Raw genomic sequence first — 22876 nt, 5'->3', positions numbered from 1 at the left:
TGGATGCTGTTGATCATACTACAACACTTGGTTTGATACTAAAAACATTTTTTCATAATTTTATGGAATTTTTATTAATAATAAAATTTAATAACTCCACTTTTATGTACTGTAGTGTCACCAAATTTACTGCAGCCATCAACTGGCTGCTGCTGATCATACTACAACTCTTGGTTTGATATTTTTTTTTTAAAATCATAATTTTAAGAATTTTTATTAATAATAAAATTTAATAACTTCTCTTTGCACTGTAGTGTCACCAAATTTTACTGCAGCCATCAACTGGATGCTGCTGATCATACTACAACACTTGGTTTGATATTTTTTTTAAAAAATCATAATTTTAAAATTTTTATTAATAATAAAATTTAATAACTTCTCTTTTATGCACTGTAGTGTCACCAAATTTACTGCAGCCATCAACTGGATGCTGCTGATCATACTACAACTCTTGGTTTGATTTTTTTTTTTTTTAATCATAATTTTATGGAATTTTTATTAATAATAAAATGTAATAACTTCTCTTTTATGCACTGTAGTGTCACCAAATTTATTGCAGCCATCAACTGGATGCTGCTGATCATACTACAACTCTTGGTTTGATTTTTTTTAAAAAAACTCATAATTTTATGGAATTTTTATTAGAAATAAAATTTAATAACTCCACTTTTATGCACTGTAGTGTCACCAAAATCATTGCAGCCATCAACTGGATGCTGTTGATCATACTACAACACTTGGTTTAATTTTTTTTTTAAAAATCATAATTTTAAGAATTTTTATTAATAATAAAATTTAATAACTTCTCTTTTATGCACTGTAGTGTCACCAAATTTACTGCAGCCATCAACTGGATGCTGCTGATCATACTACAACACTTGGTTTGATATTTTTTTTTTTAAAAATCATAATTTTAAGAATTTTTATTAATAATAAAATTTAATAACTTCTCTTTTATGCACTGTAGTGTCACCAAATTTACTGCAGCCATCAACTGGATGCTGCTGATCATACTACAACACTTGGTTTGATTCTATTTTAAAAACTCATAATTTTATGGAATTTTATTAGAAATAAAATGTAATAACTCCACTTTTATGCACTGTAGTGTCACCAAAATCACTACAGCCATCAACTGGATGCTGCTGATCATACTACAACACTTGGTTTGATTTTTTTTAAAAAAACTCATAATTGGACAGAGTTTAATTCTTCTACAGTATGTAAAAGTGAAGTTATATGAATTTATTATTAATAAAAAATCCTACAGTACATAAGAGTGGAGTTATTACATTTTATTACAAATAAAAATTCCATAAAATTATGATTTAAAAAAAAAAAATCAAACCAAGAGTTGTAGTATGATCAACAGCATCCAGTTGATGGCTGCAGTAAATTTGGTGACACTACAGTGCATAAAAGAGAAGTTATTAAATTTTATTTCTAATAAAAATTCCATAAAATTATGATTTTTAAAAAAAATATCAAACCAAGTGTTGTAGTATGATCAGCAGCATCCAGTTGATGGCTGCAGTAAATTTGGTGACACTACAGTGCATAAAAGAGAAGTTATTAAATTTTATTATTAATAAAAATTCTTAAAATTATAATTTTTTAAAAAAAATATCAAACCAAGAGTTGTAGTATGATCAGCAGCATCCAGTTGATGGCTGCAGTAAATTTGGTGACACTACAGTGCATAAAAGAGAAGTTATTACATTTTATTTCTAATAATAAAAAATCCATAAAATTATGAAAAGAAAAAAAAAATCAAACCAAGTGTTGTAGTATGATCAGCAGGAACCAGATGATGGTTGGACAGAGTTTAATTCTTCTGCTGCAGTGCATAAAGGTGAAGTTATTGCATTTTATTATAAAGTTTCTTAAAATTATATATATATATATAATTTATTTATTATATTTATTTATATTATTATATTTTATTTATTTAATTTATATATATATATATATATATATATATATATATAATAAAACAAGTGTTGTAGTATGATCAGCAGGAGCCAGTTGAAGGCTGCAGTGATTTTGGTGACACTACAGTGTATAAGACTGAAGTTATTGAATATCTGTGTAGTGTTTCTCTTCGCTGCTGTAGCGGTTTTGCAATTTGCAGACGGTCCCTATCCACTCGTCTCACAGCCGGCTGCTCATTGACACCAATGTTATTTCTGCAGCTTGAAAGACAGCTACTTTTGATAAAACTGGGCTTGTAGCACATTGTCTACCTTACAACGATGGGAAAGAGGCCTCGTTTATGTTTTGACAACGTATCACTAATGAGTTATTGATGCCGGAAGTCCGAATCTGTGAATATCTTTCCAACTTTACCGAACTAAGCGGGTAATAAAAAAACAGAAGGCTCTAGTTGAATGCAGATCATTAACCTATAAATTACACAGCTTAAAGAAGGCTCTCCTCTGGAACAGAGATCTGACTAATTCATGCATTCACATGCAGTGGTTTACACTTTGTATTAAAATCACTCATATTAACAGGAGTGTGACGACATAGAACAATGAAGTAGCCGAGATCTTTTTAAACAAAGGAAAAAGCTTGGACACAGGGACGGGCAAGCTGACAGAGGATCAAAGTCTGATAAATTATTAAAAAAGGATCAATAATTGTAGACCTATGATATGAAACACTATATCGAAATGCTGAGGTGAGTACAGCAAAAGCTTTTTTTTAGCGAGTAATTCACTATGAGAAGCGCAAACTTAACACAACTAACAAAATTTCATAACTGAAGTTGGGGAATAAACACGTCTCATCTCCAAAAGCGGTTTCCCACCCAGGCCCATAAAAGTATATCTGACCCTCTCTCCTGTCCTTTTCTCCCTCCCTCTTTCAGCAAAGATCTACACAAGATTCAGTGGAGCCTGAAGACTCCCTGCACTAAGACATCACACCCTCATCCTGAAAATCGGCTCCTTGTCCTCTGCAAGCCTTTCCCTGTTTCTTAATTTTATTCAACCACACACAAGGCATCCCTATGGCGAGCTCTTTGTTCGGGTGAAATGTTCTAATGCAGTTTTTGAAAATGATAACCTCATATTTTTTTTAGCTGTAATCTGTGGTGAGTGTAAGACTACTTCTGCTGGTATTACTTAACAACATTTTCCTCATCTGCGTGTCAGCGTGTCTTTCTCTTCACACCTGGATCGTCCCTGTGCAGCACAGCAAAACATGGTGGAGACTATCTGAGAGGACACCACAAAAGAAGGACTTATAACAACTACATAATGTGATATTTATGTTTCTGAGTTTATTATATATTAATGGTATTAATCAATTGCAATAAGTCTGTTGAAAGACAAAGATAAACAAAATACACGTTTATATACATAAGCAATAAACAGCAACCTGCTCCTTTACCATGGTATATCTAAATGTTAGCATAACCTTATATGTCATATCCGCATCACTCATATTTATACTATGTAATATCTATCAAAACTACTTTTTAGCTCAGGTTCATATGGTAATTTGGAACTGTACAATTGCAGGAAACACAAAAGGTACAAAATCTTAATTTATAAGTCAAAATTCACCATGAGTTTGTCTACAGAACCACCCAACAAGAAAATAACAGCTTCACAACTAACACTGTGTTTTAAACCATCTTCAGTTTCTCTGGTTATTGCACTTTATCAGCTTCTCCAAACTAACGCTGATCTGAATGGACAGTGAAATGGGCCTTTTGGGGTTTTCTTTAACATATGAAATAAAGGTTTCATCAGATGATAAATATTTCTAATTTAACTTCCTGTTGAAACCTGGGCAAATTGGCTTGAGTTCTTTCAAAAACACGGGAAGAAGGTTATGAGCAACTTAGGAAGAAATTAGCCTAGAATTAGCAAGAACTTAGTAAAACGTACAAGAAAAACATAATAATAATACAAAAAAAAAAAAAGCCAAAAACAAACAAAACAGCAAGAAAAACTTTCTGTCTAAATGTTAGCATAACCTTATATGTCATATCCGCATCACTCATATTTATACTATGTAATTATACATTTTATATGTAAAAGTACGATATATATATATATATATATATATATTTATATATTTTATGTTTTACAATATATTTTATTTTTTGTATTTTAATCATATTTCACCCTTATTTAGCAGTCAGTCACTTTTTTCTGTTGCCTCTGACTCTTGAGCTGCTGAAATGTGTGAATCTCCTGAGTGTGACATTAATCAGTCTAATCTAACCCTGGCTGTTAATATTAATCTTCAAATATAAGCATGTTTTGCTTTAAAAACAATATAATAATGAAACTACATACGATGCGCTTCGTGTAAATTGTAAATCAATGCGGTTATTGACTGCTATTTAGCGAAAATCTGAGTTTTGTCTCTCCCTATAATGTATTGGAATGGCCCGCCAGTCAGTCACTCCCGGGAACTCATCGAAGCCTCCATGTGTCACGTGACACATGGAGGCTTTGACTAGTTCCCGGAAGTCGTTGGCGGCCCATTTATGTAATTAGTGGTCAGTCAATGCATCGATTTACAATATTTATGTAACACAACGTATGTAGTATAAAGTGTGTATGTAGTAACAATATCATTTTGTGCTAATAATGTAAGTTATTGAATGACTAATGTAATTTTTATGACTTTCAGAAAGGACACAGGGTCAAAGAAAGGAGAAAAACATGGATGATTAAAGTCAGCCGCAGCAATCTCAATGTAACAAGTGATTACAACAGAAAAATACGTGAGGTAATATACTAAAATTACATCTGTACTTTTTCCACAAAAAAAGACCACAGGCAGCTTAGAATTTGATTTATTAAAAATGAGGAGGAAAGGAGCTTGCTGTTTCAGAGCAGGAAGTCTCCAGGCTCCTCTGAGTCCTCCTGAAGTTCTTGTGTTGAAAGAGAAGTAGAAAAATGGTAGACAAACCAACATAAGCATCCATAAGAAACTGCCTTGAAAGTGGTGTGATCTTTTCCCCCCAACTGAGATTATGAAAATTCATGAGTTGTAAATGTTTAACATAGTGTGACAAGTGACATTAGTTATTAATGTGATGATTTTGTATAAATTTTGTTTTTTCTGTTGTCTTTTTGATTTATAATGAGTTTATGTTTGTCCAGTAAGTGTTAACTGTTCCCTAATACCTTGTGTGTTTAACCACTAAGGAATATGAATGTAGATAGAAAAAATTTAAATTTTGTATGTGGGAAGTAAACCACATCCTGCAACCCCAGACAGGTAGCTTCATTTCATGCCAGATGTCCCACATCTGGTAAAAAAATCTGAAAAGTGCCTTGTCCGAGGACAGGTATTCATTATTCCCGAGGACATTGTAAAAAAGAGAACCTCCTCTCTAACAAGGCTTCAGTGGTCCCAATTGGCCCCAAAATACTTGCTGGCCTTTCAAGAAGGGATGGCATTGTAAATAGCTCCCTATCTTTCATCTGCAGACGTCAAGCCAAGTCACTTCTACAAAATGAAGGTTGGGCCTGCCCTAAATGTTTTCAGTAAGGCAACAAGTGCTGTACTGAAATACATGGTACAACAAGAAAATACATGACCTCTTTCATACATGACCACAGCATGGCTCCTGGAGCAGATTGATCACTGGTTTGATCTGATGTCATCTCGCCATCCCATTACAGCCTTGAGCAGGACAAATATGGAGGAGTACCAGAAGGCTGTCACCTTCCTCCAGGACATAGTTTATCTCTTCCATGGGATGAAGATTGGGCAAAAGGGAGCTTGGAAGCCTATACAAACAGGGGTGATAATGGCGACAACATCAATGTGTTAGCCATACAGGAGGAGATGCTGCCACAAGGACACAGGTTTGTGTTGATATCTAGGTTCACACAAGACTGCCTTGAAATCACACTCAGCCGTGCGCAGTCAAGAAATCCTGTCCCAACTCCAGTGGAATCCAATCATGCACTGAGGATCATATCAGTGGGACAGTTTTTCACAGTTATCAGGTCAAGGAGCTACCAGGAAGATGACGGCACCTTTTTGGCAGGCTTCCTGGACACAGTGGAGCCAAATGTCACTCCATCTGTCAGAGTGGAACAGCTGATGGCGGTGAAGAGAGAAACGCCTGACCTCACTAAAGCTGAGAAATGCATTCTCTTTCACCTTGCGGGCTACATCATCCACAAACTCATCAGGTTTGCCAGCATCTGTGAGAAATGCAAAACTGCAACTGAGCATAATGACGACAGTCCTGCTGGAGAAATCAGCATCTTGGTAAACCTGAAAGAGTTTAAGGCAGGTGCTCTTTGTCATCCCTCTCGGGAAGTTTTTGATTTCATCCACAACAATGAGGAACTATTTAGGACCAGGACTGGTTCCTCCCTCATGAAGCTTCCCAACGCAGTGGATGTCTTGGAGAAGGAGTCTTCGGGACTCCAGCAATCTTCCATCATGCTGTGGAGTAAAAGAAAAAATCATTAGAAGATTCATTTGGCTGAGGTTAATAACTGAAGCAAAACAAATAAGAAATGACAGAAAAAACAACACTTGCAAGATGGACATCTTGGAAGCAAGAGCCAATCCAAAAAGGTAAAGAGGGACAACAGTAGCTACTCATCCAGCAACCCCCACACAGCTTCAAAGGTGCTACCCAACCCATTAATTGTTGTAATGGAAACATCTGGAATAACCATTTCTACTACAAGTGCTCCAGCACCCAGCCAACATCCCCCCTCCTCCACCGTCCAGCACCAAACTAACCTCACTGTTTCTCCTCCCACTAGAAGCCAGCCAAAATCACTGCTCCCCCACCTACCAGCACCCTGCCACCAACAGTTCTCTTCCACCTCTCTAAAACTGTCGCTCCTCTCCACTGCTGACCTGTCACACTGTCGCTCCTCTCCACTGCTGACCTGTCACACTGTCGCTCCTCTCCACTGCTGACCTGTCACACTGTCGCTCCTCTCCACTGCTGACCTGTAACATTGTCGCTCCTCTCCACTGCTGACCTGTAACATTGTCGCTCCTCCTCTCCACTGCTGACCTGTCACACTGTCGCTCCTCTCCACTGCTGACCTGTCACACTGTCGCTCCTCTCCACTGCTGACCTGTAACATTGTCGCTCCTCTCCACTGCTGACCTGTAACATTGTCGCTCCTCTTCACTGCTGACCTGTAACATTGTCGCTCCTCTCCACTGCTGGCCTGTCACACAGTCGCTCCACATCCTGCAGGATTCTTGACAAGATGCAGCATCATTGCAGTATGCTTCCTTCAACTGATTACTTGCATATTACATATTTAATGTGATTACAAATATAATTAGTAGAAAATGCAGTATAATGCATATTAAGTATGATTATTCCCAATTTAGCCTAGCATTTTTCATTTTTAAATATACTTACGTTATGTTTTAAATTCCACACAGGTGCTTCATCTTCCCTTTACTTTTGTCATCAATGCAAAATCAGCTGAGCTGTAACAGCAGGGGCAGGTATAGTCCACAGAATCACATGAAAGCGTTCATGTTTACACAGCTACGTTTTTTTAATGAATGTCTATATTATGCACTATAGATACATATCGATAGCAATATATAACAAAAAAATCATCTCCCAGATTATTATGTGATGTTAACTTTATTAAACCAGCTCAAAAACTAGCTCATATTAAACGAATGTTATGTCTAAATACCGCCCTGTTCACACGGGATTCAGCATTACTGGTCTGTGATTTTCCCGTGCAAAACAGCAATGTCCCTAATTTGTATTTGCGCCGCTGTCCCTTTGTGGTTAGAAATAGGGCCCGTTCTTCATTTATCAGCGGAAACGGGGTACTGCAACACGGATAAGGTATTTAAAAAATGTAAACAGTGAGGAAGAACTTGTGTTTTTAAAACTGGCGTTGGTAATGGATATACAACTTAAAAAGGAGGTATTTTATATTTCACTTAAATAAAGAGCCGCACCCCAGGCACCCCCTCCTCGGATAAGTAAAGCACAGTCCCGAAACACCCTGAGCAATATACTGCTGTGGATGAGGCCGCAACAAAACATACTTAAGTCCGTTTAGCCATTTAGATTTAATATTCGTTTTAGAGTACACTTTAATTTCATATTTTCTCCTATATACCTTGCAAACTAGCCCTGTTTAATTCAGCAGCTCCGTCGTTTTTATGATACAGAAAAAATGCATATAAATGTAAAAGTTGTCAGTAAATTCGTGAGAAATACAGACATCGATCACGCTGTGCAGATGCGGCAAAACAGGCGAAAAACAGACGTGTGGGGGATTGTGATTTCAACATTATAATACTAGTCCCTTGCCAGGTTTATATTAAACTCCTGTTTACTCACACAAAATATGTACAAAAAGCATTATTCTCTGATCCCCTCACATTGGATAACACGAGTGAAGAGGGAAATGTAAGATTAACATTAACATGGGTATTGTTGTGTGTTGCTAACTTTATCCAGTATCCTAAATTAGCATGTTAGCCTGTTAGCCCCTCTGTTAAGGTACAGTAAATCTTATAAAGCGGGGAATAATCCCATAACATGATTTAATACACCTTCTGATTGCATCCATATACGATTCCAATCAGATTTTTTTTATGTCTTACCCTTTAAAATGTGGACTCTACTCTATCGGCTCTATGGCATCAACTCCATTGTGCAGCAAGCGCCCGATAGCTACTTCCGGGAACTATTGAGGCTCGCTATGATCCGCCATCTTTGAAAAAAACGGTCCATTGAAGCGATACATAATACATCCATGGAGCGAACCACGGAGATGACGCGACTCTCTCTTAAAGGGTTCTGGTGTCAACTATGGCGTGAATCAAAGTCGGAGCTGCAGACTCCACCAGTCTCTAAGTCCAGTGCCCCGCCCCCGCCGACTCCCCCCCCCAACCCCGACCACGCCCCCTTGACGGCGACAACACACCTCCTACTGTACAGCATAAACGTTAACTCACATTTTGCTCGGTTACTTTAGTGCACTAGAATAGACGCTTTCAAAGGGCTCTGGGTTACTCCAAAGTGCCTGTGTCACCAAGGTTACTGGTAATTTTGTTTTTTTCCTTAGTTGAGGTTAGTATATTTGAAGTAATGTAGTAACTTGCCAGCAAGCCATTTGTGTCATTTGCTTTTTAAATTTAGCAATTTAACATAATTGGAATGTTGCTAATCTGGCCAACGGTAGGTCCGTTAGCCTTAGCCTTAGACTAATAACGTTAGCTAATGCAGCGGTCGCTACAGAGGGCCAAAATCGCGTTAGCGTTAGGAATAAGCTGTTAACTTTTGGAATAGTAGAGGTTGATTTTAACAACTCCACCCTGTACCGTGTGCCTTGTTTAAAAATCGCTGTAGAGTTGTGGTTTTATCATAATATGTTGCAATTATTAACAGGTGACAGTCTGACATCGTCAGAATGAGGGTACACACTGTGCGAAGTCTATGAATCAAGACCAGTGGTGTAATATAAGAAAGTAATGATACTTCTTTACAGTACTTAAGTATTTTTTAGGAGTATCTGTACTTTATTTAATTTTTATATTTCTGTCAACTCTCCACTTTAGTTTTACTCCACTACATTTCCCCTACATGCATTGTAGTTACTATAAAATAGGAAAGGAACTGAGGAAGGTGAAAGAAGGAATTGGAGGGAAGGAAAAGCTGCATTTCATTTAAAAAAAACTTAAGTACCAGAAAAAGGACCTTGTTTTTCTTCAACTGAAATTTACGCTCTGTTTTTAAGGTGGTGTATGTTACAAGATAAATTTAATAATTCTCAAAATTCCGACCACTTGATTCTTTGTCAACAGAATTTACTTGTACTTTTAATTTCAATACTTAGTTGCATTTAACACAATAAAATTATTTTTGATACTGAAGTATAGTAAATATCAGATACTTTAAGACTTTAACTCAGTAATATTGTAACAGGTGAACTTCAACCACTGTCATTTTCTGGTAAGAAATCGGTACTTCACAGACAGTAGAGAACTTTGTGTCAGACTCCATGACTAACATCTTTGTTTTTCACTACTATTAATGTATGATTGAAACAGGTGTCCTCCATACTGTGGGGATGAATAACACAGAGCAAGATACAACACAAAATAGCAGGGGACATGTCAACACTGATGGTTATTCTTCAGATGCTTACGGCTCTGAAATGGACAGTAAAGTCCACCCTGGTCCTGCAGGGACTCATGTATGGCCGAGGTCCCCGTCAGATGTCAGTCTGCCCGAGGTCGTCCCTCATCCTCAACAGTATACTGTCCAGCCAGGCATGGTGGACCCTGTCACCTTAAGGTATAATGTTCATTCCATTCACTAAACAATTTTTAAATTCATGACAAAAATGACTTACAGGTTATTCTATTTTAGGCTACACTGTTCTCTGTCTTTTGTTTTACATGCTTTTACACACATTTCAACAGGGGATGTAATCTGAACCTGGGATAAAATTAATTATTAATTGCAGGTTCCACTGTCCATGTCAGTCCACTCAGTGTCAGCCAGACTACATCGTGGAGCCCCAGCTGAGTCAGTATCACATCCTCACTGGGTAAGTCCTCAGTCACTTTACTGTGTATTGATTGTGATCTGCTGAAGCATGTTGGAGTCCTTTATGTTGCAAAAAATGGCAAGTACCAGTTACATGTCTTCTCTTACAAATGATAAAATGTGCCAATCAACGACTTTTGCACTGCTACTGTCTTTACTTTTGCACCATCTGGTGGCGGTAGGGGACACAGGGCCAGTGAGATGAGTGGACTGAAAGGACAGATGTTCCTAACAAGTAGTTTCCCTGATGCTTAAATGGATGTTAAAATTTATACTCTGCCCAAGTAAGGAGCCAAACTTTCATGCATATTGATACACACTCAGGCTATCTGTGGTGTGTAGCTGTAAAAAATATTCTGGAAACATCCTCAGTCTGCACTCAGAATAAATGGTGCCATTTTCACTGTTGGACATGCAGCTAGAGTGCAATGCGAGACAATAAGGAGTTGTTTTGGATGCATGTAGAGCACACCCCCTGGATACACAGAGGTGGAAACTAGGGCAACAGTTGAAAAGTCCAAATAATCTCCTCTATGAACCACTTTCCCTTAACCTCAAGAGAAATTGTCATGAGGTCAAGAAAAGACGTGAAGAAGAATTCAAAAGGACGTGAAAAGCATGAAAGGGGGAGAGAGAGGAGATGACATGCAGCAAAGGGCCGCAAGTCGGAACCAAACCCGCAGCCGCTGCGGCAAGGACATTGCCTTCATTAATGGGGCACCTGCTTTATCCACTGAGCCACCCGATGCCCTGTAATTGGTTTGTTAATTTATCAGTTTTCTCTTAAAACTTGACAATTTGCTGCTTTCTTAAAGTACTTTGTTACGTGGATCTTTCAAGGTGCGCTAAATTCTGAATATTGTTATTATGATCATGACTATTATTATGTTTATTACTATTATTATTGTTGTCTACTTCTATTATTGTTGTTGCCTACTTCCCCCCGTGTGCACTTACCTTGTTGTTTCATGCACGTTATAAAGGCTAAACAAGGGCAACCCGACGAAAAATATAACATCATTACTGAGGTTAGAATTAAAATGAAACATAGTTAATAAAGGCTCCCAGTCACAGAAGTGAAATGTAACGTTGTTGCAAGCGTTGTTTGCTGACACTCACCCTCCTTTTCTTCTCATTTTTATCCCCATGAATCCCATTATGATTTCAGGAAAATAATAATTATGCAAGATATGTACGATATGTTGGACCCCCTACTCTAAATATGAGCATTCTTACATTTCAAACATGTGGAAGTAAAAACATGGTCTCTCTTAAAACGATCCCTTTTGGTGTCATATGCAGGTTCTGATCTTGTAGAGATGTTTGTTGTGACGCCGGTTACAGAGGTGCAATCATATGAAATATTTTCGCTTGAAGCTCTTTTATAGAAAACAGTAAATAGTAGATATTATTTTCACATAAAACATGATAAAATATAATAACAAAATGAGCATATAACAAGCAATAACATATGTTTTTTGAAGAATGTATAGCCTACGTTCCAGACAAAGATCTGATTATTAGCCTGTGTATATAACAGCTGAAGAAGCATCACTCAGCTCAGTAAACAGCTTCATGTTGACGTGGTGGTGTCTTGAATTGTTTCAGCTCATACAGGCTGTGGATGTGTTAATGTAATGAAATAGTTGATTCCCAAGAGAACAGCCAACGTGGCTCGTCGCTTTAATTGTTGCGACTGCAAAAATTTGTGGGATGGAGTTACCTCCTTTCCTTAGGTAAAGGATGCTCCAGTGTATGCTATTCTAGAGGAGATAGTAAAGGAAGCATTGATGCGCCTTTCCTTAATGTTAGGAGAATTTGAACAGCTCTTCTCATTGGAAGACACTTTTGGGTCATTTCACTCAGTGAGGAACCTTGTTAGCAAAAAGGACTACTAGACCGCAGCCCTGAAAGACAAGCTGCAAAAAACTTCTAGTTCCTCCAAGCATCACTTCCAAGCTTCTGTTTTCATAATAATAAGTTTTACCGACTAGCATTTCTGTTGCTGACTGGTGAGGGTTGCAACATTTAATCAACTTGTTGACTTCTCATGCACATCACAAGCTGAAAGCATCAAAGATGCACCACCCATCGTTGGGATTGTTGAATTTTCCATTAAAATATTTTTTAAATAGATGCTATTATTATCTATTAAGATCACACACATAGTTTCTTGCGTTTGTTTATTTCTATAAATTAGTCAAAATAAGTAAAAGAGCGACTCGTAGGATGAGTCCTAAGCAGCAACCTGGATTCAAATCCGGCTTGCGGCCCTTTGCTGGGTGTCGTCCCCATTCTCTCTCCCTCTTTCCTGCCACTCTGTAACTGTGCTATAATAAAGGCATGAAAGTCAAAAAAATAATCTTTAAAAGAATGATACGAGTGTTATAGGGGCAGTGTCTCATCCATGCCTGAGGGTTTACACACTAATGTGTGAGGGAAATGGTTACAAAGTTCCTTGGTGTCCTCAGCGCTGTGCCCTGTCCAGCAGACAGCAGCCATCATAGCTCAGTGTCTGCTCCCTGGTTTACTAATGAAAGCATCCTCTGCAGCATGATGCCTGTAAGTACTTACAATCATTTCACCATTTTCATGGATTAATAAAGAATTTTTACGTTGCTTATTAGTCTTGATGTGTGTGAGTGTGTCTCATGTGTTTTAGGGAGACCTACATGGCCCTTTAGCTGGTATCTGTGAACCACAGACCATGGAGCATCAGCAGTTTCAGGAGGTACTGACGGCACACAGCCTGTTAGACAGGGGCCATCAGTTAGATTTGTCCAAGGGCCAAAATGTTTCAAAGGAGACACTGTGAGGCTGGACTTCTAAAATTTTAAATGTGTGTATGTACTTTTTCTATGTCTATGTCTGTCCGTTTGTCCGTCCGTCCGTCCAGTGACAAGTCACCTTGCCACATTGACATTTGATATTTTATTTTTCTCTTAAGCTTACTGAACCTGACGCATCACTACTGCTAATAATAAGCTGACAGATGCATTTATAATAACTCAAGTACCCACGGGTCAAACGCACATATTTGGGATGCTCAATTCATTATTAATAAAATTATTTCCATCTCAGATGCTTTGGGGTTGCTTCAATATAGGAAGAAAAAAATACTCTATCCTAAATACTGTGCCGCATTTTTTACTCCTCACATTTTATGAGTGAATTAATGTTGTGAAGGCAGAATGGAAAGCTACGATCACTGCTGTAAGGTAAAACATCAGCACAAAGGAAAAAACATTTTCATTTCAGTCCATTCAACATGAAACAGAATAGATCACATCAGTATTATGCTGAATTATAGCTATGTGGTACATGTCCTTTACTTGATATTTCCACGTAATGTAAATATACACCACTGGAGGAGCTCAGTCTCTTCTGTGTCAGAGGGACACGTATTTATTTTTCTACTGCATTTGTCTGACAGCTTGTTAATAGTTAATTTGCAGATTCAGTTTTTTTACACAAAACATATGATTAACAAAAAAATGGAATGTCATAGAGTTAAACTATGCAGCATTATATAAAGTAAATTTATCACTGAGACTTAAAGTTAATCTCATTTTTAGTTTTTGCTAATTATTTCTTAATTCATTGATTAATCCATAAAGTAAGTAATAAAGTAAGTAATAATAATAATAACTTAATAATAAAGTTAAAAAAAAAAAACCCTTTTACAATTTGACAATGTCAAAGGAGACCTTCTTCTTTTTTATCCAAACTATTTGTTTAGCTAAAACTCAAAGTCAGTCAGTTTTATTTCATTTACAAGGCAAAGAAAAACTGCACATTGTCACATTTGAAGACCTGGATTCTGGGAATATTTGCTATTTCTGCTTGAACTGACTTCAACAGTTAATCAAGTATCAAAATAGCTGCTTATTTGTCATTTAGATTAACTCGCTGACTAATCAGTAATTAACCCATTGTGTTCCCCCTCTCTGCATAGGTGGTGTGTAATGTGAGTGGAGATAGACAGTTTGTGCTGGTTAACCCCTGTGAGCCAGGATCTGTGTTCCTTACCCTGGAGTCTGCAGCAACACAAAGAGATGACAGCCCAACTGGAGGGGAAGGTGAGGACAAGGTTAAACAGGTTACGCTTTAGTTTCTGTTGAGTTGAGGAGGATGTGTCATGCATTTTAAGACTTTGCTAGGCTTGAAATTCAAACAAAAATGAGGCCGTGTAACATAAATGTTTATTAAGGCTGCAACTTATGATATGTACATTATCAATTAATATGTTTATTATTTTCTCCATGAATCAATCATTTATTAAATGTTAGTAAATGGTAAAACATTACCAAAGCCCAAGATAATATCCTCAGATGGACATTTTTGTTTATGAAACCAAAATATTCACATTTCAGGAACTACAGTTAGAGAATTTTGACTTTTTTTTCTTTATAAAATAACCTAAACATGGTCAATCAAATAGCAAATGAGTCTGTGATTAATTTTAGACTTGACAGCTAATCGTTACAGCTCTACTGTTGATGCGTATGAGGGGTGTGTAATACTCATCATACACAGGGAGCTGAAGTTAATTTATAGTAATGAGTTACAAGCACAGTTGAAGCCCATCAATTGCTCACCCAAATTTGAAGGTGTTTGTATTTGTTCTGTAGTAATTCTCTTTTCTTTTATGTTTACCAGATATGAGTGTGCTGGGTACTTCCAGCCAGGTAGGAAAACAACATTTTTTCATTTCTTCCCAGAAACTAACTTTCTCTGTGGGACATTGTCCACGACTGAGGGATAGATTTGTTAAGTGATTGTTTAACAGATTTTTTTAGTCATGTGTTGAGTGATTCACACATGTATAGCTTCTCCAGTGCCTGCAGACAGCTTGTTTCCTGTATGAGTCCAGAGATCAGACAACCAACATGCAGCATCAGGCTGCTTCTGCACGGTAAGATCTGTGGGGCTGACACCAACACTGTTGTTTCCACCACACAAACACAGTAAGATAAGTAAGAGTCTATAGTGTCTCAAGCTTTGCCAAGCATGTGGTCAGCGTAATATATATCAGGCCCATAATATATTATCCCTATTAATTGGACTTTCCTATTATTATGTGTTATTCTGATAATTAGAATGATAGCTGATAAATAGCACATATAATACAAAGCCAGACTGCTGTCATTGACTTAACAAGGGCAGCATCTACACACCCAGACACACAGGATTGCGGTACACCTTTAATTTTGGTTTGCGAGCCACCATTAAAACAGGGTAGAAGAAGAAGAAGAACAACAACAACAATAACAGCATGCTGACCAAAAACATGACGTCTCTCAATTCCAGAGGAAGATGAAACAGTTGCACTGAGGGTCCGCCTGAGCGACAGCATGCAAGCTAATTAGTACTGGAACTGGTACCTGTATAGGTTCAAATGTGAACGTTACCCAACAATATTCACTTGGCTTTTTTCCTAATTTTATAACAATTCCAGTTGTTTTCAAGTTACACTGATATGCAGGGGTAGAAATCACGAGTTTTATGTTTTAAGTGATTTGTGAAATGTTTACTGTGTTTACAGTGTTTGTTGCTGTCCTGTGTCAGATGATGAGGGTTATCCTGCAGTTACTTCTTGACACACTTAAGGCCATGAGGCACCAAGCCGGGCGTCGGCGGCTTTCGTTGCCTTGGTGTGTCCCTCACCGTTGGCCCTCATTGACCCTCAGCAGGTTTTTCCTGTCGGGCTCCACAGCTTCTACCGATTCAGTAGAGCCCGGCGGTGAATGAAATCACTCTGATTGGCTGTTCAGCTCTGCGCACAAGAGGGCAAACGGAAGTGAAAAATGTAAACAAACAGGGACAGATAAGAGGGAGTGAGGTTGAAACAAACATTTGTTATAGGAGGTCAGACTCAGTATTTCCTCTGCCATTCAGCTCTTGAACAGAAAGGTTTCCTAATGGTTTGTGTCATTGTTAAATATGTTTTTTTCCTGATGATTGCTAACTGGCTTACTACCGTCATGGTGGTCGTCCGCTTTCCCTTTTTGAATGATGAATACAGACGACCGCCATCTGCTGCTATGGAGGGTTTTTTCACTCACACAGGTGCAGAATGTACGTGCCGGCTGGCAGATGGTTTGGTGTGTTCATGTTAAACTTTTTGGCCGAGACACGGCGATATGAGGCAACACAGCAGGGAACTTCCATTGCTGCTTGTTCTGTGATGTTGGTTTGGTGTGTCTGGGCCTTCAGAGAGCTAATGTGTGATGGGTCTGGCAATATGTTTTTCAGGAGATAATATCCTCAGTAGAGTATCAACATGTCATTTGATGGTTAGTGGTGTTAGACGCTGAGCTTTCCTAAAACATGGACTTGAAGCGTAGTTATGTGTATTCTCTCCCTGTAGACGTGCTGGAGCAATGTGTGAATCAAAGTCTAGGAAACCATGCCACTGCTCCAGATCCCTGTGCCTCAAACTGTGAGTACACCATCCTGTTCATACTTTATAGCAGGATGTGTTAGGCCTGGGAAATAAAGAGATAGTGATATGCACTGCTATGTGACACTTCAATAGTAGCAATAAGGACATTTTTTGATAGAATCATTGATAGTGTCACCTAAATGTATTAAATGACAAACTGCCCGGAAAAAAACAAAACAAACAACTCCAAAAAACAACACAACTCCACAGAGTTTGGCTGCATTAACAAACCCTCCCTGCTCCCTCCCTGCTCCCTCCCTGGTTCATAAACAGCCAATCATATCCCTTGATAATGGAGCATGCTATGAGTGACAATGGCACAGCCAGTCATTTAACAGGTGCATTGTTCCGTTGTGGCATTTTCATGAATGGAGTGAGAAAATTAATGCAGATGATAAGGAAATTGTTCATATAAAAAAGCGCGAGCCAGCTTGCTAGTATGTTTGTTTTTTGTTTGTTTGTTTTTTTTAAATTGACTGATGTCAGAGTAGCGCTGTGTGTAAACTGTGCAGATAAACAGCCCCAACCAGGTGCAGGAATACAGCAAACTTATTTTACCACCTTATCCATTGTTTGTTGATCAGCTTACATCTGCTGCATCTTAACAAACACCCAATTGGCAGCCCATGATGAAGAGGTATAAAAATACACAAATAAGTGATGATAAATAACTATTAAGTGGTTAAATACACCCTTTTCCCCATAGTAATATATATATATAATTTTTAAAGGTTATTAAAACTTATAATCTGTGATAATGCATATCAACTCAAACGAAACATTTTATCATGATATATTTTTCAGCTGCATGTCCCAGCCCTAAAAGGATGCTGCTAAAGCAGGTACAGAATGTCCTCTAGGGTTTTCTGAAACTGGGGAACGGCTTCAGCACCAGCCAGTAGCCTGGCGCGAAAAATTCTTCTGCATCAGGCTGCAATTTTGGGGAATATGAAATTCGAAATGATGACAATGTAAAAGGGAATGTCTTTATAAATAAGTGATTTATTTATCACATACCAAATTATGCACAGCAAAAAAATCATTAGGAACACATAGACACATATATGTTTTTTCTTTTTCCCTGCTGCTCTCTCCTTTACTCTGCTGTCCTGCAATCTGCCCCTCCACTCTGCTCTCCTCCACTATTTCTACCTGTCACTAATGTAACTGAGAATGAGTAACATTAGATTAAAAAAAAACAATACTTTATCACGCAGGTTGGAACATTTAAATATTATAGTAACCACCATCACCATAGTATCAGTATAATTTTTTTCTCTTCACAACTCAGGGTTACCTGACTCTCTTCCTTATCTGGAACCTTTCTCTTCTTCTGGAAGTATTTTAATATACTCATCTGAAAATGCAAAAAAGGATTTTACTACTGAACATTACCTGACATTATTTCATGCTATTTATTCATAACTATATATATCTTTTTTCACAGCCTAATGTTAATGTTGGACACTTCTAGGGTGATTGGACAAGGCTGGGAAAATCCAACCATGTCCAGGGCCCCCTGGTAAAATCATCTTACCATCTGGTAGTTTTATTTTGAAAATCCAGCCTTGTCCAGGCCTTGCAGCAGTAAGGTTTTCATTTTAACTGCTGCAATTTGCCTAATGAGAGCGAGTGTGATTCAGCAGGATATGTTAAATAATAATGTTGGATCACATGTATAAAGTTATTTGAAAGCACTCAATAGGGGGTGCTAGCAGTTCTAAACAAGTACATGACCTTTTGATAAAATTGGCCATAAATCAATAATAGTTTGTACAAACATAAACAAATTTGGTGGATATTTTTCTCTAAGTCATTGAAACATGTCCCCACAATCTTTCTGTAACTGACCAATAGGATGGATAAACTGGCAAAAGCCCTGGTCCTACCCAGCTTTAGAATTTAAATGTCAATGCATTTTTTTCCTTTTTTTGCAAAGGGTTGTAATTGAGGTTGATGAGCTCTGACAGCCAAGAAGAAATGCTAATGACTAAACACAAACTGTGGTCATTTAGATGATTCTTTTACAGTTAATAGTGTAGTGAAAGACTGTGGAGGACTTATTAATGATATTGAAAGTTTCCTGTGGTGACATGGAATGGTCCTGTAAATATAGTGATAAATCATTTGTGTAAGGACTATTATGATATTGTGAGCTGGCATCCTGAAATGTAGAAAATTGTTTTGCCATATTGCTGCTGCTATCCTATTGTAGTGATGGCGAGAGTGGGTAGGCTTGCCATGGTACCCTGTCTGTTATTTGACTTAGTATAATATGTATTCATGTGTGTTTGTCTTTCAGCTACTGTGAGTGTTTTGCCAGTGGAGTGATGTGCAGCAGCTGTGACTGCTCCAACTGCCACAACAATGCAGAGCATGAAAAAGAGCGTCACGAGGCAGTTATGGTTTGCAATGCTTTTTGGTTAACATGTTCATGTCAAGCTGAATTTCTTCACAGTAAGCCTTTAAAATATCACAAAACATATAAGTAAAATAAATGAAGCCATAAATGCAAAGAAGCAGAAGCAGGAAACAATATATTTGATGGCAAATCATAACTTGAAAATTAGGCAGATTTAGTGCCTCTTTATGGCTCAGATCATCCAGATCTTGGCTCTTATTCCTGTGTATAGTTTGGTTGTATATAAATGTAAATGTGTGGCAGTCCAACATGTCCATTATTAAGACCCGACTATCAGGAAATCCAGGTCTGTTCACTGTGGAGTACATTCATATAGAATACAATCACATGAAGTGGCTGTACTGAACATGTATGTACTTTGTAAAATAATTACTTGATGTGTACTTCTACTATTTCAATGTAGAATACCATAAGTTAAATAAACTGCTGTCAATACTTTGCTAGATAACTACCAAAAAAGTAATAAGAGTGCCCCAGTGATTATGTTTTTAGGTTGGCTGAGGCAGAGCTTAGCGTCACCCTGGTTCCCTTGTGGTACAAACGATACCTACATGTTTTGTTCAGCCAGATAATCTTCACAACTGAACACCACTTTTAGGTTTTGTGAGGCCTATGTACAATCACCAGAAGTAGAAAGATTTTGTTAGGCTGTAAACAAACTACACTAAGGTCACACAACTTAACATCACCACCACAAAAGGCTGTAAAGTTGTGTTCAATGTGATGATGTTCTGTAGTTTCCTTTAGCCACTTGTTAGCAACTGCTTTTTTAAATACATAACAACTTGTGACACTTCAGCCATGTCCTTCAGCTCTTCCTCTGAATACTTGAGTTATTCTCAGGCCCAATATGATACATTATGTCATCTCTCCCAGCTGGATGTGTCTGGACCGCCTCCACAGGGGTCATCTAGAAGGCAGACATATCAGTTGCTGATCCACCTCAGCTGGGTACTTAAATATGTGGTTTAGTCAATCAAGTCAAGTCAATATTATTTATAGAGCCCAATATCACAAAACATGGTTTGCCTCAGAGGGCTTTACAGTGTAAGACATCCCTCTGCCCTTAGACCCTCACATCACCCAAGGAAAAACTCCAGAAAAAAAGAAGCCCTGTAACAGGGGAGAAAAAAAAGGAAAAAACCTCAGGAAGAGCGGTAGAGGATGATGAGGGATCCCTCTTCCAGGACGGACAGACGTGCAATAGATGTCGTAAATAACAAATGAAATACAATCATGGCAAAAAGGAAAGAGAAAGAGAGAGGGGAGGAGAGGGGGAGAGAGGGGGAGAGAGGCACAGCAATAATAGAAACAGATGCATGTCATATTACAATAATGATAGGTGTGAAATTATTAATTGCACTCTATGACGATGTTGAGGGTGATGATAAGAGTCTCATGCACATGTTGACAGGGAGGTGTCCAAAGGCAAGATCACAACATCAGCGCAACCAGGACCAGACCACGATCAGGGCGAGTGGGGGGTACAGTGTTAGTACAGCCACAGCACGAGCACAACCAAAGGCAGGGTCAGGTACAGCCAAGGTTACGGCCAGGATCCGGGAAAACTAGGAGACAAGGGAGCAGGAATGCTCTGGAGAGGCAATGGGATTAGCGTAGTGCAGTTCAACAGACCCAGGCTCCATAATCACGAGCCTCAGGTAGTGAGAGTACCACATGGCTATCACAGATGTAAAGCTAAGCTAAACTACTGAGGCTAAGCTAAGCTTGCAAACGGCTGTCACAGACATAAGGCTAAGTTTAGCAGTAAGGGTAATGCAGTAAACAGACATGCACGATTTTCCGATGGCAGGATTAAGAGAAGGAAAAGGAGCTCAGCGTATCATAGGAAGTCCCACGGCAGGTAAAACCTATGTCAGCCTAACTATGGGCAGGTCCAGGCAACCTGAGCCAGCCTTAATTATAAGCTTTATCAAAGAGGAAGGTCTAGAGATGCTAATACATAAAAAACACAAAATGCATGAAGTTTGAATATGTAATCTTCATATTAGCTCACCCCCTAAATTTGTTTTTCATTATCATCATAGTAAGCCCAATAAAATCACAATTTTATTTCAGATTTCTTACTTGAAATGTACAAGTGTGTTACAGCTGTGTTATGTCTTTTTAACCATTAGGGCCCGCTTTAATACTACAAACTCTTGTCTCACTCTGCACACAAAACACTTTTAAAAATCATGCTTTAAAAAATCAAGCATTAAAAAATGTTTATACACTGATATCATTTTCTACTTTCATTGAGTTTATTTTTTAATCAGCATCAGTCCTCATCATAAATATCAAATATTCTTTTTTTATTTTTTTTCCCCAAAATTTAACCCTTTAAATGCCAGGTATTTGTCATGATGCCACCATGTTTTTAGATGAAAAAAAAAAACCCTACAAAAAATGAATTATTTCCTATGCTATGCCATGCTTAGTAGATTATGATTACAGTGCACCTAGTGGAAATAGCACGTATTTTCTCCAAATGCCAAATATGATAAAAATGTCATCATCGGGTGGAAATACTAAAAATGACCAATTCCATTCCTTTGTTGGCTGTAGGATCAAAAATTGCAGTTTGAATTTCATTTCATTTATTTTATTTATAAGGACAACACACCGATCAACATTTCTGTAAATATGCCAAGGTTAGCCATCAGCCTATTTTTTAACTGTAGTCCTTTGGTAAGAATTTTTTAAACCTGCAAAATGATAAAAATCACATAACAATGGCAGCAGGTTACCATAATAGCAACAGCTAAAACAAACAGGAACTCCCAAGACAGAATGCAAGTCATGTGAAGCAACACGAAATAGTACAACAATGGGTTTCAATGGCACATTTTATGCACTTAACAGTAAAAATGCAACAATTTTGTTTCCACAGTGTATTGTAGACTTATTGTAGGAGCTGTGCTGGAAATTTGAAGATTAAACACATAGACAATCTTGCCAAAAATGTATGCTTGAACAAAGCAAAAATGATCAAAAAAATGAAAAATGAAAACTGTGCAGAATGCGCCTAACAGTCCTTAAGTGTTCAAGTCAACTGGAGGCATTTCAGTCTGCCTTTGTCTTTTTGATGTTGAGAAAATATTTGGTTGTTAGTGTTACATGATTTGACATTTGAATGCCAGGCTGTTTGGTTTTTTCTTACTTGTCATTTGCCAAGATTGTGATTAAAACAATTTTTAATCAGAAAAACTCTGTTTTTTCTGTTTGGAGATTCATACCTGTATATGTTTGGTAGAGAAATATTATCAGTTGTATTCGTCATTTTCCTGTTTCTCTTGATGAAACCATAATTGGTATTGTCTTTATGTAGTCCTGTTTAGGTCGAAACCCAGATGCCTTCAGATCTAAGATTGCTGATGGAAAGAAAGGAGAGGTCAAAGGTTGGCACAACAAAGGCTGCAACTGTAAACGCTCAGGCTGCCTGAAGAACTACTGCGAGTGC

At 37.8% G+C, this 22876-nt stretch overlaps 1 long non-coding RNA gene across 1 annotated transcript; it reads right to left on the bottom strand.

Moving 5' to 3' along the window:
* Nucleotides 1–7027: 7027 nt before the first annotated feature.
* Nucleotides 7028–8749, bottom strand: LOC121950751. The gene is made up of 3 exons (XR_006106340.1): nt 8596–8749; nt 7379–7449; nt 7028–7211 (listed from the first exon to the last, which is right to left on the bottom strand). It is a non-coding gene; the product is annotated as an uncharacterized LOC121950751 (long non-coding RNA).
* Nucleotides 8750–22876: the final 14127 nt, after the last annotated feature.

Source organism: Plectropomus leopardus, chromosome 11 (assembly GCF_008729295.1).
Source record: "Plectropomus leopardus isolate mb chromosome 11, YSFRI_Pleo_2.0, whole genome shotgun sequence".
NCBI classification, from domain to species: domain Eukaryota; kingdom Metazoa; phylum Chordata; class Actinopteri; order Perciformes; family Serranidae; genus Plectropomus; species Plectropomus leopardus.
This window is presented reverse-complemented; position numbering and strand designations above follow the sequence as displayed.